This window comes from Sciurus vulgaris, assembly GCF_902686455.1.
Source record: "Sciurus vulgaris genome assembly, chromosome: 13".
Classification (NCBI taxonomy): Eukaryota; Metazoa; Chordata; class Mammalia; order Rodentia; family Sciuridae; genus Sciurus; species Sciurus vulgaris.
In genome coordinates this window covers 34,853,211-34,866,133 of record NC_136474.1, presented here as the reverse complement: position 1 = coordinate 34,866,133, position 12,923 = coordinate 34,853,211, and the positions used below count along the sequence as shown (strand labels likewise).

Below are 12,923 nucleotides of genomic sequence, written 5' to 3'. Positions count from 1 at the left end.
TCCTAATATCTTCTGTTATCCATTCATCATATAATAGCATATTGTTTAATCTCCAGCTGTTGGAATAGTTTCTGTGTTTTACTCTTTCATTTATTTCTAACTTCAATCCATTATGATCTGATAGAATACATGGTAGTGTCTCTATCTTCTTGTATTTTCTAACATTAGCTTTGTAGCATAATATATGGTCTATTTTAGAGAAGGATCCATGTGCTGCTGAGAAGAAAGTGTATTCGCTCTTGGTTGGATGGTATATTCTATAAATGTCTGTTAAGTCTAAATTATTGATTGAGTTATTGAGATCTATGGTTTCTGTGTTCAATTTTTGTCTGGAAGATCTGTCCAGTGGTGAAGAGGCGTGTTAAAATCACCTAGTATTATTGTGTTATGTTCCTTTGGTTTCTGAAATTGAGAAGGATTTGTTTGACATACATGGATGAGCCACTGTTTGGGGCATAGATGTTTATGATTGTTATATCTTGCTGATTTATGCTTCCCTTAAGCAGTATGAAATGACCTTCTTTATCCCTTCTGACTACCTTTGGCTTGAAGTCCACATTGTCTGAAATGAGGATGGATACTCCAGCTTTTTTGCTGAGTCCATGTGCATGGTATGTTTTTCCCCATCCTTTCACCTTTAGTCTATGGGTATCTTTTACTATGAGGTGAGCCTCTTGCAGGCAACATATTGTTGGATCTTTCTTTTTAATCCAATCTGCCAGTCTATGTCTTTTGATTGATGAATTCAGGCCATTAACATTCAGGGTTATTATTGAGATATGGCTTGGTTTCCCGGTCATTTGGTTCATTTTTTAAATTTTATTTATTTATTTGTTTGACACAACTTGTTTCCTCCTTTATTTGACAATTCCTTTAGGATAATTCCTCCCTTTGCTGATTTGCTTCTCTGTTTTTCATCTCTTCCTCATGGAATATTTTGCTGAGAATGTTCTGCAATGCTGGCTTTCTTTTTGTAAATTCTTTTAGCTTTTGTTTATCATGGAAGGATTTTATTTCATCGTCAAATTTGAAGGTAAGTTTTGCTGGGTATAAGATCCTTGGTTGGTATCCATTATCTTTCAGGGCTTGAAAAATGTTGTTCCAGGCCCTTCTAGCTTTTAGGGTCCAGATTGAAAAATCTGCTGATATCCGTATTGGTTTCCCCCTGAATGTAATTTGGTTCTTTTCTCTCACAGCCTTTAAAATTCTGTCTTTATTTTGTATGTTAGGCATTTTCATTATAATGTGCCTTGGTGTGGGTTTGTTGTAATTTTGTGTATTTGGAGTCCTATATGCCTCTTGAACTTGATTTTCCATTTCATTCTTCAGATTTGGGAAATTTTCTGATATTATTTCATTGAATAGGTTGTTCATTCCTTTGGCTTGTTTCTCTAGGCCTTCCTCAATCCCAATAATTCTTAAATTTGGCCTTTTCATGATATCCCATAGTTCTTGTAGATTCTGTACATGATTTCTTACCATCTTCTCTGTTTGTTCAACTTTGTTTTCAAAGTTAAATATTTTGTCTTCAATGTCTGAGGTTCGGTCTTCCAGGTGTTCTATCCTACTGGATATGCTTTCTATGGAGTTCTTAATTCGGTTTATTGTTTCCTTCATGTCAAGGATTTCTGTTTGGTTTTTTTTCAATATCTCTAACTCTTTATTGAAATGATCTTTTGCTTCCTGTATTTGCTCTTTTAACTGTCGATTGGTGCGATCATTCAATGCTTGCATTTGCTCTTTCATCTCATCATTCAGTGCGTGCATTTGCTCTCTTATCTCATCTTTTGCTTCCTTGATCATTTTAATTATGTACATTCTGAACTCCTTTTCTGTCATTTCTTCTGCCATGCTGTCATTGTGTTTTATTGATGTAACATCTATATTTGTTTGCAGCATTTTCTTTCCTTGTTTTCTCATATTGTTCAGGTATCAGTGGACCGCTGAGATATTGCAGATTTCCTCTATTGACTTACAATGTCCCTGAAGATTTCTATATATATCCCCCCTTAGCCTTCAGTAGGCTGAAGTCTTGGAGGAAGTTGATAATGCGGTGTTCCACAAGGAAGCTGCCTGTCTAGGGATAGTGGCCTTCAGGTCGGGAATATTCCCTGCTAGTGGGCAGAGGTGCCTCTACTTGTTGACCTATGGTATCCAAAGGGGAACTAGGCTGCGGGCTGAGGCAAGGCCTGTTTGGGCTGTGTCTCTGGTTTTACCGTCCTAGTGGGGAAACCTCACCAGGCAGGGAAGACTCACCTGGTGGGGAGGTCTCACTGGTCAGTTCCCTCCTAGAGGTTCCCCTCAAATTACAGCTATCGCCTGGGCTGGGCTGCCTTCCTCTGCAACGTTCTCAGGGGCCTGGCCCCACCTCCTGTTCCTGGGAGCCTCACCCTTCGCAGATGAATCTCCTTAGGCTGCCCCTCCTCAGAGAATCTGCCCACAGTCCTGGAACCTTCGCTCCGCCCCTAAGCATGTCTCTGTGCAGCTCTTCCACCAAGAAGCCTCCTAGATCCTGGGACCCTGCTCTGCACCTAATCGCCTGGCTATGCGGCCCCTCCTCTGAGCAGCCCCCTGGGGACCCGTACAATCGCTCTCAGTCCCAGAGACCCGCCACATGCCTCTTCCTCCAGACAGCCGCCCAGTACTCTGATGCAGTCACTAGGAGTCCAAGCAACTCACTGCGTGCCTCCTCCTCCCACCAACCACCTGTTGCCCAGGGCAATCAATAACTCCGAGTTGAAATGACCCTCCCTGCTCCTCCTCCTCCTCCATGTAACCCCCCGGGTGTTCAGGAGCAGTCGCTCTGAGTGGCTCTGAATCCACGTGACCCACTGCACATGTCCTCTGGGCAACCGCCTGGAGCTCTGGTGTGGCCACTCGAGACCAAGTGACCCACCCCGCTTCTCCTCCAGTCAGCCCCTCTGTGTTCAGGAGCGGTCGCTTTAAGTCCAAACAACTCACCAATCGCCTCCTCCTCTGAGCAGCCGCCTGGAGCTCTAATGCAGTCACTGCAAGTCCAAACGACCCGCCGCGCTCCTCCTCCTTCTCCTCCTACTCCTCTGGGCAGGCTTCGGTGTTCAGAAGTGGTCTGAGTCCAAACAGCTCGCCGCGCAGTTTCTCCTCTGCCAACCGCCTGTAGCTCTGGTGCAGTCACTCCGAATCCAAGCGGCCATGCTCCTCTTCCTCCTCCTCAGGGCAGGTCCCGGTGTTCTGAGTCCACACACAGCTCTTCTTGCCGCTCCTCCCCTGGGCAGCCACCGGAGCCACAGTGGTTGCTCCGAGTCCCAGCACTGTGCTGAGCGGCCTCCTCTACAACGCTCCCAGTTGTCTGAGTTCACTGCTCCAGCGGGGGAGGGGCGTCTCGCCGGCAGCTCTACTTCACAAAGTTCCCTGCATTCCTGAACTACCGCCCCGTCCGGGACGCCTCCCCAACAGGAGAGACTCACCCGGCTGCTTTGAGTTGGTCCCAAGTCTCTCAATATATCCTCTTTTGAATCCTGAGTCCTGGAGCAACATGAAATGCAGCCACCCTCTAGGCTGCCATCTTGAAACCTGTGAAGTGAATTCTTAAGCGATGAAATGAAGTATCTTTGACAAGGCAGTACTGCCTTCAGAAGTTTGGATTTTCCTTGAAGAGAAGAATGCATATAGATTGGGAATGTGATCAAGGAAAGAAAACTTACAAAGCATTGCTACAAAAAAAAAAGTCAAGGAGAAAAAGTAATTTAGTTTGAATTTCAGGGACACACAACCCAAATTAAATGGGGGGGGCAATTTAATCATAACTCCATGAAAATTGAAAGGTTACATTTTTCTTAATTAAAAGCAAAGTAGGGTGTAAAAGCTTGTCACATTTATGTGGGCTTTGTAATTGTAGTCTAGAGACAAAGACGTCCACAGGATGAGTATTCTGATATCATGTTCCTTCCAGATGGGACCACCCATCCACGAGCATAATGCAAGCTCTCCTATTTAAACCCCTTGGTTTCTTTGTGTTTTGCATTCTACATACTGTAGCTGCTATTAACCTCTTCTGCAAGATGGCTATTGGGCATTTAAGACTCAGGCTGTTCTGCCTCTAGGTCATCAATTTGTTTGCCCATGCCTGTCTGTTTTAAAGGGTCTATGAGACCACCCCATACCCTTATGCCAACAAGACATAACTCCATGCTCAAGTTACTGAACCTTCACTCTGACTACAAGACCACTCCCTACCTGCAGTGTCTCCCCCTTCCTCTCTCCTCTCTGCTCTGCTTCACTTCATAGCATGGCAAGTCTTCAGTTTGGAAGGTCTATGTGTTCTGCCTCTCATTGCTCACATTTACTAGATGAGAAGAAAAGTTAAACAAATCACATGTGCTAGTTTTAAGATTCTTCTCTGAACAGTACGTACTTGATCTTCAGTTTGGGTCATCAGATTTGAGGAAGCTTCATTGTAAGGTAAATAACTTTGAGAACTCTATATCCATCAATCTCAGACTGCTTTTATAAATATGAGACTTGACTTAGTGGAAAATTGATTAAAACCAGGGAAGCACTTGGTAATACTGATGTTGATGTTGCCTTGTTCCATATCCTAATTATAGGTGTTTTATGAATCAGTGTGACTTGTAAATTTTACCTTCTGACCTCATTTCTTGTGTCAGCTGAATGAGGGACTCACTTATATACTGTGTACATCAGAATGTAGATGATTTTCTGCTCAGGAAAACCTCACCAGATTTATATCAGTGTGAAGACTCAAGAAAGTTTTTGTCATTAGAACAATGTGCTCAATTGTATAATTTTAAAATGTTTATAGGAACAAGGGTTTGTCTGATTTGTCTACACTCTTCCAACTCCTTGAGTCATTCATGTTCCTAAAAAGGTTTAGTTATAAAATCCTCCATATCTGACTCCAGGGAATTACCACACCTTACTTTCATATCTGATACTCAGGGGGCAGAGGGTGCCAGATCTGTGAGAGACTTGCCAGACATCCAGAAACTTATGAATGATGGGGGTGAATTTTTCTGACCCCCGCTCTGTTTAAGGTTCACAGGATTACAGGCCAAAAACCATGGGAAAGCAGGCATCCAGGAGAGAAGACGGGGAAGACCTCAGCTCTAGGTTTCTTGAGACTTCACTGTGAAGGTAGCCGCAACCTTGTTCTCACTTCAGAATGAAGGATGGTTCCTTCACAATTCCTTCTCCATTCTAAAGATTCCCAAATGACATTTTTTCTAAGATGTCTTTTGTCAAAAAATTAAAAGTATACTTTATATAAAAATGCTGGAAGAAAAATCATGCATAGGATTATAGGCTGCAGGAGGGTCACTGTTCACTCTGCTTCCCAGGAAATGTCAGCTGTCCTCACATCCTGTCTTCCCGCACTCTCACACACCTTCTGAGTTAGAAGGTCACCAAGGATTGAATCAATTCTCAACAGAGAGAAGTTTTTTTCACAGGAAAATGACAATATCCAAAAGAGGAAAGTCAATGAAACCCAGCTCCTTGCTATTGGATCTGCCACTATTGCAGAGGAGAGATGAGGAGAGCTGGGGAGAGATGCCAGCAGGTGGCTGTCACTGCTGGTGCACATTGCCTAAAACCAACCTAAAACTCACCTGTGTCTTGGAACCCACGTCTCCTACCCAATTTCCCACATTCATAGTGAGTGAGAAGTGACTTCTCATGATGGCATGTTCCACGTTCACAGAGAGATGGGCTGCACCTCAGGGACAGGAGGTTCCCGTATGTCACTCACTTGAACTCTTGCTCTGGCAGAACTAGAAGTTAAGTCTCATTGGCATGATCTTAAAAGACAAATATATTATATCCTTGGCCTTACAGAGAACTCAGAGATTCATAGTTCTCAAGGAAGACCAAATAAATTCTCAAGGTTTTAAAATATTGCATATTTTTAAAAGTATGACAGCTGAATTAAAATAGAATATTGCATATCAATCAAATATCTATATGGGGAATAACTTTCCCAAGAAAACACAGTGAAAAGTGACAAAATAAATGTTTTAACTACTTAAATATTTAGAACTTCTCTGACCTAAAATCAAATTAAGTCAAAATAAAAGCAATGGTTTGGATAAAGTAGTTACAAAAAAAATTACTTAAAAGAATGCTCTTATCCTATAAAGTAGAGCATGCCAATTTTGAGAAATCTGTAACATATAAGAGGCCAAATGTCATGAACAATGAAATCCAAAAGTAAACAACAGAAAAAATATATGTGTGAAAATATGCTCGAGTTTCTTAATCAGAAACAAAAATCATATTAATGAACATTTAGATGTTCTTGCTAAGTGCTGGGCAAGCACGAAGCCCTGAGTGTGCTCTGTGGTTGGCCAACATCACTGGTCATCAGCTCTTCTAGAAATTTGGTGATGGGCTTCTAAAGTCCAATAACCCACCTTCCATGACTTACCCAGAGGAGCAACCTCATGATACAACCTCATGATACAGTGTCTCATAAGCAAACTTAGAAGCAATGTGCTTGTCTAACAACCAAGTATTATGAACAGACACTGCACATCTACACAGAAAAGTTATCTTAACTACATATCAGACTGAAAGTATGCTAAAGTTTTAAATTATGCATAGGGGTGTAGTGCAGTGGTAGAGTGCTTGGATAGCATTTCAATCTATAGCACCACCATAAATAAATAATGGAATGGAATAGAATAGCATGAGTTATGAATAGACAGAACAATTTTTATACAGGGGCATGGAGTATTCCAGGTGATTCCTTCCTTTTTTCTTATTTTCCATATATTCCTCAGTGCTATTATACTCCTTTGTAATTGCTTAAATGCAGGAAATGAGACAACACTGACAGAGAGAAAGGAAGATGCTCTTAAAATCTGAGGAACTATGGAGTTCTCAATCTCCCTTCCCTTTGTGAGCAAGGTTGGGAAGTGGGAAGTCTACAGGGTCTCGTTAGCAAGTTCAGCTCCAGGAATGTTCATGGTCAGGGCTGGGGACAATGCCCTGATAGGAAGGGCATCTCTCTCTCTCTCTCTCTCTCTCTCTCTCTCTCCCCATCATTTGGATTGCTGCTGAGTGTTTGCCTTTAATTTTCCCTGAGGTTTAGCACAGTGGGGAGAAAGAAGACAAAATTAGAATGGGGCAGACATCAGGAAAACATCTAGAGAGGAGCTCTGCTGGGAAGCTGCAATCATCTCAGGAGTGAGGAAGCTGGACAGTGCACATGGAGTGGTCTTCTCGGTAGAGCAAGCTGAGGTTCACTTTCCATGATTGACATCCATTCTTGGTGTCTGTGGCAAAGTGTACAAATGGTCCTAGTTGGACCTCATGTGTGCAGCCCTGGGTTCCAGCTTGCATTGCCACTTCCCTGTCCTCTCCCTGTCCTGCCCTCTTCTTTTTCTCTTGTGCACCAGCCAGAGAGAAGTCAAAACCCTGGAGATTCTGCTCAAAGCCATTCTTGAAGGATACCCAGGCCACACACACTGTAAGGGCTCTTCATGTCTCTCCTCTCTGTGCTCTGTGCAAGAAGAGACCAGATCTGGCACACTCTTTTAGGTTCACTCAGAACCTAAAGGTTTGACTTACCCAGGGTGAAGTGTTGATGAACTAACTGGTTTCATTCATGTTTAAGTCATGACACTCTCTGTCCACATTGGCTCCATGAAAACCAGCCTAGAGCAGTTAGACTGACCTGCTCCCACAGAGCCCTGTGCCCTGAGGAGTTTCTGACTCTCCTTAAGCCTCACTTTTTTCCTCTGTGGCACGGATAGAAAGTTCTCCAGTATTTTATGAGGTGTGGGGGAAAATAATTTAATATTTGTGAGTCACCAGACCTCTGTAATTACTGTAGAGTTATAGCACATCTTCAGTTTTAAAGTAATGTTTCAGGTGTTCAACAGCATCATGGGACTTCTGGACACCAGGTTGCACAATGTAGGTCTCTATGATGTCAAAATAAACTGACCAAGTGACACATAGTGTTCACATATTTGGTAAAATATTATTTAACTGAAATGGCTGTATGTGAATGATCTAAATTCAAATTTAAGAATCAGGTACCTTGGGAGATAATAACTTCTAATATTATATAAATCAGTTTACTTTTCCATTTTTTTGTATTAAAAACTTACAAATTAATTATTGCATTTATTCACTTCATCAGATTAGTAAGTTGTGTGTTAATAATCCATAGATTTCTGTGGGAAAAAAGTAAGATAAAAGTCCCTGATCCTAAATATTACTTCCCTCTTGGCAGTTTTTTTGCTGCTGATTTCTGGATTTCTCCTCACAGTTGAGAGCTCTGTGGTTCACATTTCAGCAGAGGGTCTTTGCCTTGAAATACCAAATGCCTGATAAACATGTTAAGCATCAAATTTCACAGTGTGCAAACATTCAAGAATGGTGCACATTAGGTGAGGTCATCGTGGTGGTCTCCCTGTAGGCAGACCATGTGCTCTTGACATGTGGTTTTGACTCTGCAGTGTGAGGACCAGAGCTTGGTACAAGGGGAGGCCAGAGCCACTCTCTGCCTAACCATCCACTCTACCCTAATCAACAGGATGGCTCCTCTCCAGGCTAGGGCTGTGCTTGAGAGAGAGAGAGAGAGAGAGATGAATGTCCTTAAACAAAAGGAGGTGGACTTGCTGCATCAAGACCTTTAAGTTAGCAAGGCAAGGTCATGTCCTGTCCTTGAGTGGATGATGCTGTGGTGGGGTGTGAAACCTGCTCAGGCTGTTCTTCCAAGCTTCATGAGCTCAGAACCACAAGCCTTAATCTGTTGAAGAGCCACATCGTGATGCTATAAAGTCAATCAGGGCATTTTCCAGCTTTGTGTCCCTCCTCTTTTGTGCAACCTGCAACACTGTGGAGTGGGGCACTGTCTTCCTGTACTCTGACTTTGTCTTCTTGGGATTGTTCAGTGGCAGCCACTTCCCCTGACTTCTCTTTGCCCTCATTCTCCTTGTCTTTGTGATCTCCATAGCCAGCAACACCACCATGAGCCTACTCATCTGCATGGACCGCCCCCCATTCCACACCCCCATGTAGTTCCTACTCAGTCAGCTCTCCCTCATGAACTTCCTGTACACCTCCATCATTGTGCCCAAGATGCTGCTGGACCAGGCAAAGAACCAGAAGGCCATCTCCTTTGCAGTATGCACCACTTCCCAACACTTCCTCTACCTGACCTTAGCAGGGACAGAGTTCTTCCTCCCAGGACTCTTGTCCTATGACCACTTTGTAGCCATCTGCAACCCTCGCACTACCCTGTCCTGATGAACCACAGCATCTGCCTGCTGTTCCTGGTGGAAGCCTACCTGGGTGGGTCTGCAGATGGTTTCCTGCTCATCCCAGTTACCATGCAGTTCCCCTTATGCACCTCTCAGGAAATAGACCTCTTTTCTGTGAGGTCACTGCCCTCCTGAAGCTCTCCCGCAGGGACATGTCAGCCTAAGAGCCAGCCATGTATGTTTGCTGCATCCTGATGCTCCTCATCCCCTTCTCTGTCATCTTGGCCTCATATACCAGGATTCTCATTGCTGTTTACAGGATGAGTGAGGCAGAGGGGTGATGCAAGTCAGTGGTCACCTGCTTCTCTCAAATGGTGGTGTTCAGCCTCTTCTATGGGGCTGCCAATTACGTGGACATGCTGCCCCACTCTTAACACAACCTGAGCAGGACAAAGCTATGTCCACCTTCTACACCATCCTTATGCCCATGCTCAACCCACTCATCTACAGTCTCAAGAATAAGGATGTCACAGGAGCCCTGCAGAGGGCTCTAGGGAAGTGTTTGTCCTTGGGAAAGGTAACCACTTTCTAAAGAAATTGCATTTGCTGCTAACCCTAACCCTCAGCAGTGCCTGGGGCTCCCTGTTGACTGGGATGCCTTCTTAGGCCTGGAGGACTCTGTTTTCTATAGGTGTGATGAAGTTTTCAGATTGGAGTTTCGGGAAGTCCCTGGTTTCCTAAAATTTGACCCAGAAGGGGACTTTCAAGGGCTCATCTTGCAGAAAATTTTCATTAATTTGAAACTCAAATTTGCAGACTTTGTCTTCCCTCAAAGGGTCCCTCGCTGCTTATTATTGAATGAGACAGGCAGCAAGGGTTTATAGTAGTGTTTTATTTTTCAGTTAAAATTAAGTCAAAGTTTACTTTTTGATTTCTGCTTGCCTATTTCTTGATTATTCTGATTATCAATGAGATCAACCAATCTTTAAAAGATTCTAGAACTTGGATCTGTCCCTGTTCTCTCTGTATTATCTTGGGAATTCCAGGGCCAAAATAATCAGATGGGGTGTCAAAACAGTAATATCAGTGAGTAACCTGTCACAAACAAACAAACAAAAAGACTATTTTAAAGGTAGTTGAAAGTATCTGATTCAAATGTTTTGTAATTTCCACAAGTCATGCTGGGTTGAGGCCTTCCCTCCAGGAATACCATCCACATTTCAGTGATAGTAATTTTCATTTCCCCTCTGATGCAGATACCATGAGAGTTTTGGGATGCTAACTCTGCTGGAGAACTGTAGTTTCCTCCACCTTTGATTCTGACTTGAAACCAATTTGTCAGTTAGCCAGCATTAGAGGCACCCAGGTCTTCAGAGACAAGGAAGAGTACCTCCCTGGGGAAAATTAACCTGAAAACAGCTAAAGGCAAATGGATGTTTCTGCAAAAAATCCAGCCTCTCCTTTCCTTCTGAGAGCAGCCAGAAAAGTTAAGTCTTACTTACCTCTTGCCTGCACCGTTGCAGTGGCTTCCTAACTGTTTCCTCTACCACTTTCCAGTTGTATGCTTGTCTCACAGTGAGCTCCTTAATGCATGCCAGGTCCCTGTCATGTTCTTATTTGAAAACCTAGCAAGTCTCCCTACAGATCACATAACCACCGGAAGGACTGTGAGATTCAACCTGTGCAATGTAACTAGTATGCTGTAAGTGCCTAATAAGGCTACTACTGATGACTCTGGTTCTAATGCTAAAGCCTGAGGTATGACAGGGACACATTTACTCACTGTGTTCTTTCAGTACTAGGGGGGTAGTTGTTCTTTTGGTGTTGAGGTTAAATGCAAAGCCTTCCACATGCTAAGCATGCACTGTACCGTTGAGCTACACCCACCTCCACCCCTGGTGTATGTTTTATTCTTGCCCCTCTGTTAATTAAAAAAAAAAGCAAATATCTTCTTTTGGTGGTGCTCCTCAGAGGAACTGTGGAATTTAAAATTCCTCACCTCAGAAATCAGAGCACATAAGCTCTATCAAATGTGATTGAAAGGATAAGGATACTTATTTTAGAGATGACAGTCTTGGATACGAATAGTGTAGCAGAAAAAAGGAATTTCAATGTGCGATTTGTGACTCTATTTTTGACATGTATTAATTTATAAAATCTCTAGTACAATTCCCAGAGTCTTACTGCAATACCCAAGTGGTGATGATTAAAGGATGATTTTACAATAGAGAATTATTTTAAAATTTAGAAAACAAGGTTAGAAATATCTTTTCAACTAGCTTAGTGAAAAATAATTACATCTCATTTTACTCTGTCAGAAAGTCAATGTCTCCTCTTATTTTTCACTTTCATTTCATTTTTTTGTAGTGCTGGAGATCAAAACAAGGGCTTCGCAGGTGTGCTAGACAATCGCTGTACCACTGAGCTACACCCCAGCCCAATGTGTACTCGTAAAGCAAATAGTTTTATTGAAAATTTTTAACTAAATGGTTTTGGGGGGGGTGGTCACAGAGGCTCTTCTTTCTTGACTGATTTTTATCCAAATGTCTTTCATATTAAATGTGGTGGCTCCCACCACTTCAGAGTTACTCAGACTGCTTGTCAGGAAAGTCTTAGCATCAGCCTTGACATTCAGCTAGAGTCAATATGTATGAAGAGATGATCTAAACTAAGCCAAAGAGCAGAGTTCTGGCACAGTGAAAGTTTCCATGACAAGATCACTCAACCATAGAGACAGAGGAAGGGACAGCCTGCCTCGGGAACACTGAATGAACTCACCAATCAAGACAGATACATCATCTTATTTAGTCCTTGGGTGGAACGCCTCAGTTTTTTGAATGCACTCTTAGAAACTGCAATTCATCTCTTAACGTGCAAAGGGGTTGGGAGCTACAGGTAGCTGCAGGGGACAAAGGAAATTTGAATTCCTGAGGCAAGTCACAGTACAGGAGGAGTCCAATGCAATTCACAAGGTCTTTACAAATTTAAACCCAGCCACTTTCCTGTGAGTTATTTTATGATTTAAAAACTATTGTGGACTGTAACTGTGGTTTAGAGGTAGAGCACTCACCTAGTATGTGTGAGGCACTGGTTTTAATTCTCAGCACCACATAAAAACATAAAGATATTGTTTCCATCTACAGTTAAAAATATATTTTTTAAAAAATATTGTATGTTTACCTAGATTTATTTGCAAAGGAAAAATTTGTATCATTATAATAAATGGAAAGCTAGCAACAACAACATTAGACAAAGATAACAGAAAAAAAAGTAGATTCAATTAAAAACAAAACAGCAGTATCAAATTCCAATCCTGGAAGCACCACTGGGTTTTGCAGGGTGAAAGAGATGGAAAAGATTACAGACCCAAACCAAGGCTCACTGATGAATCCCCAGATAACTGGGGAGGGGATCTCTTCTCTCACTACAGGTGAGCGCTGCCCATACCTCATGAGGAGATCTCCTCCTTTCCATCACCTGCCATGTCCATTATCGGTTACTGCATCTCACTTGGGGAAAACTGCATCCTCCATCCACCTCTGCTCATGACACGGGGCTGAAGGCACCATAGAACCAGAAGACATGAATTTAAATATCAGCTCTGACCAATTTATAACTGTGGTCATGGGAATTACTGCATTTGTCTTTCAGTTTTTGTGATAGGATATGTAATAATTAAATGATCCAACAGGAGTGCTTTCTATGTTAAAACTA

At 42.5% G+C, this 12,923-nt stretch overlaps 1 long non-coding RNA gene and 2 pseudogenes across 4 annotated transcripts in view; 2 read left to right on the top strand and 1 right to left on the bottom strand.

Annotated features, from left to right (window-relative positions):
- Nucleotides 1-12,777, bottom strand: part of LOC306642739 — a 38,011-nt gene extending 25,234 nt beyond the window's left edge. The window contains exons 1-2 of one of the 2 annotated variants that reach the window (XR_013758649.1): nucleotides 5,607-6,034; nucleotides 4,216-4,324 (exon numbers count right to left, since the gene is read on the bottom strand). This is a non-coding gene — a long non-coding RNA (uncharacterized lncRNA). Of the gene's footprint in view, nucleotides 1-4,215; nucleotides 4,325-5,606; nucleotides 6,035-12,656 lie in introns of those variants that run through there. The other variant, XR_013758648.1, reaches the window with a different exon arrangement.
- Nucleotides 7,789-12,923, top strand: part of LOC306642702 (olfactory receptor 2T27-like) — a 40,458-nt pseudogene continuing 35,323 nt past the window's right edge. The window contains exon 1 of the transcript XR_013766864.1: nucleotides 7,789-8,786. The product of XR_013766864.1 is annotated as an olfactory receptor 2T27-like (transcript). The remainder of the gene's footprint in view (nucleotides 8,787-12,923) is intronic.
- On the top strand, nucleotides 8,819-10,043 carry LOC306642477 (olfactory receptor 2T27-like; annotated as a pseudogene). Its single transcript has one exon. The product of its transcript is annotated as an olfactory receptor 2T27-like (transcript).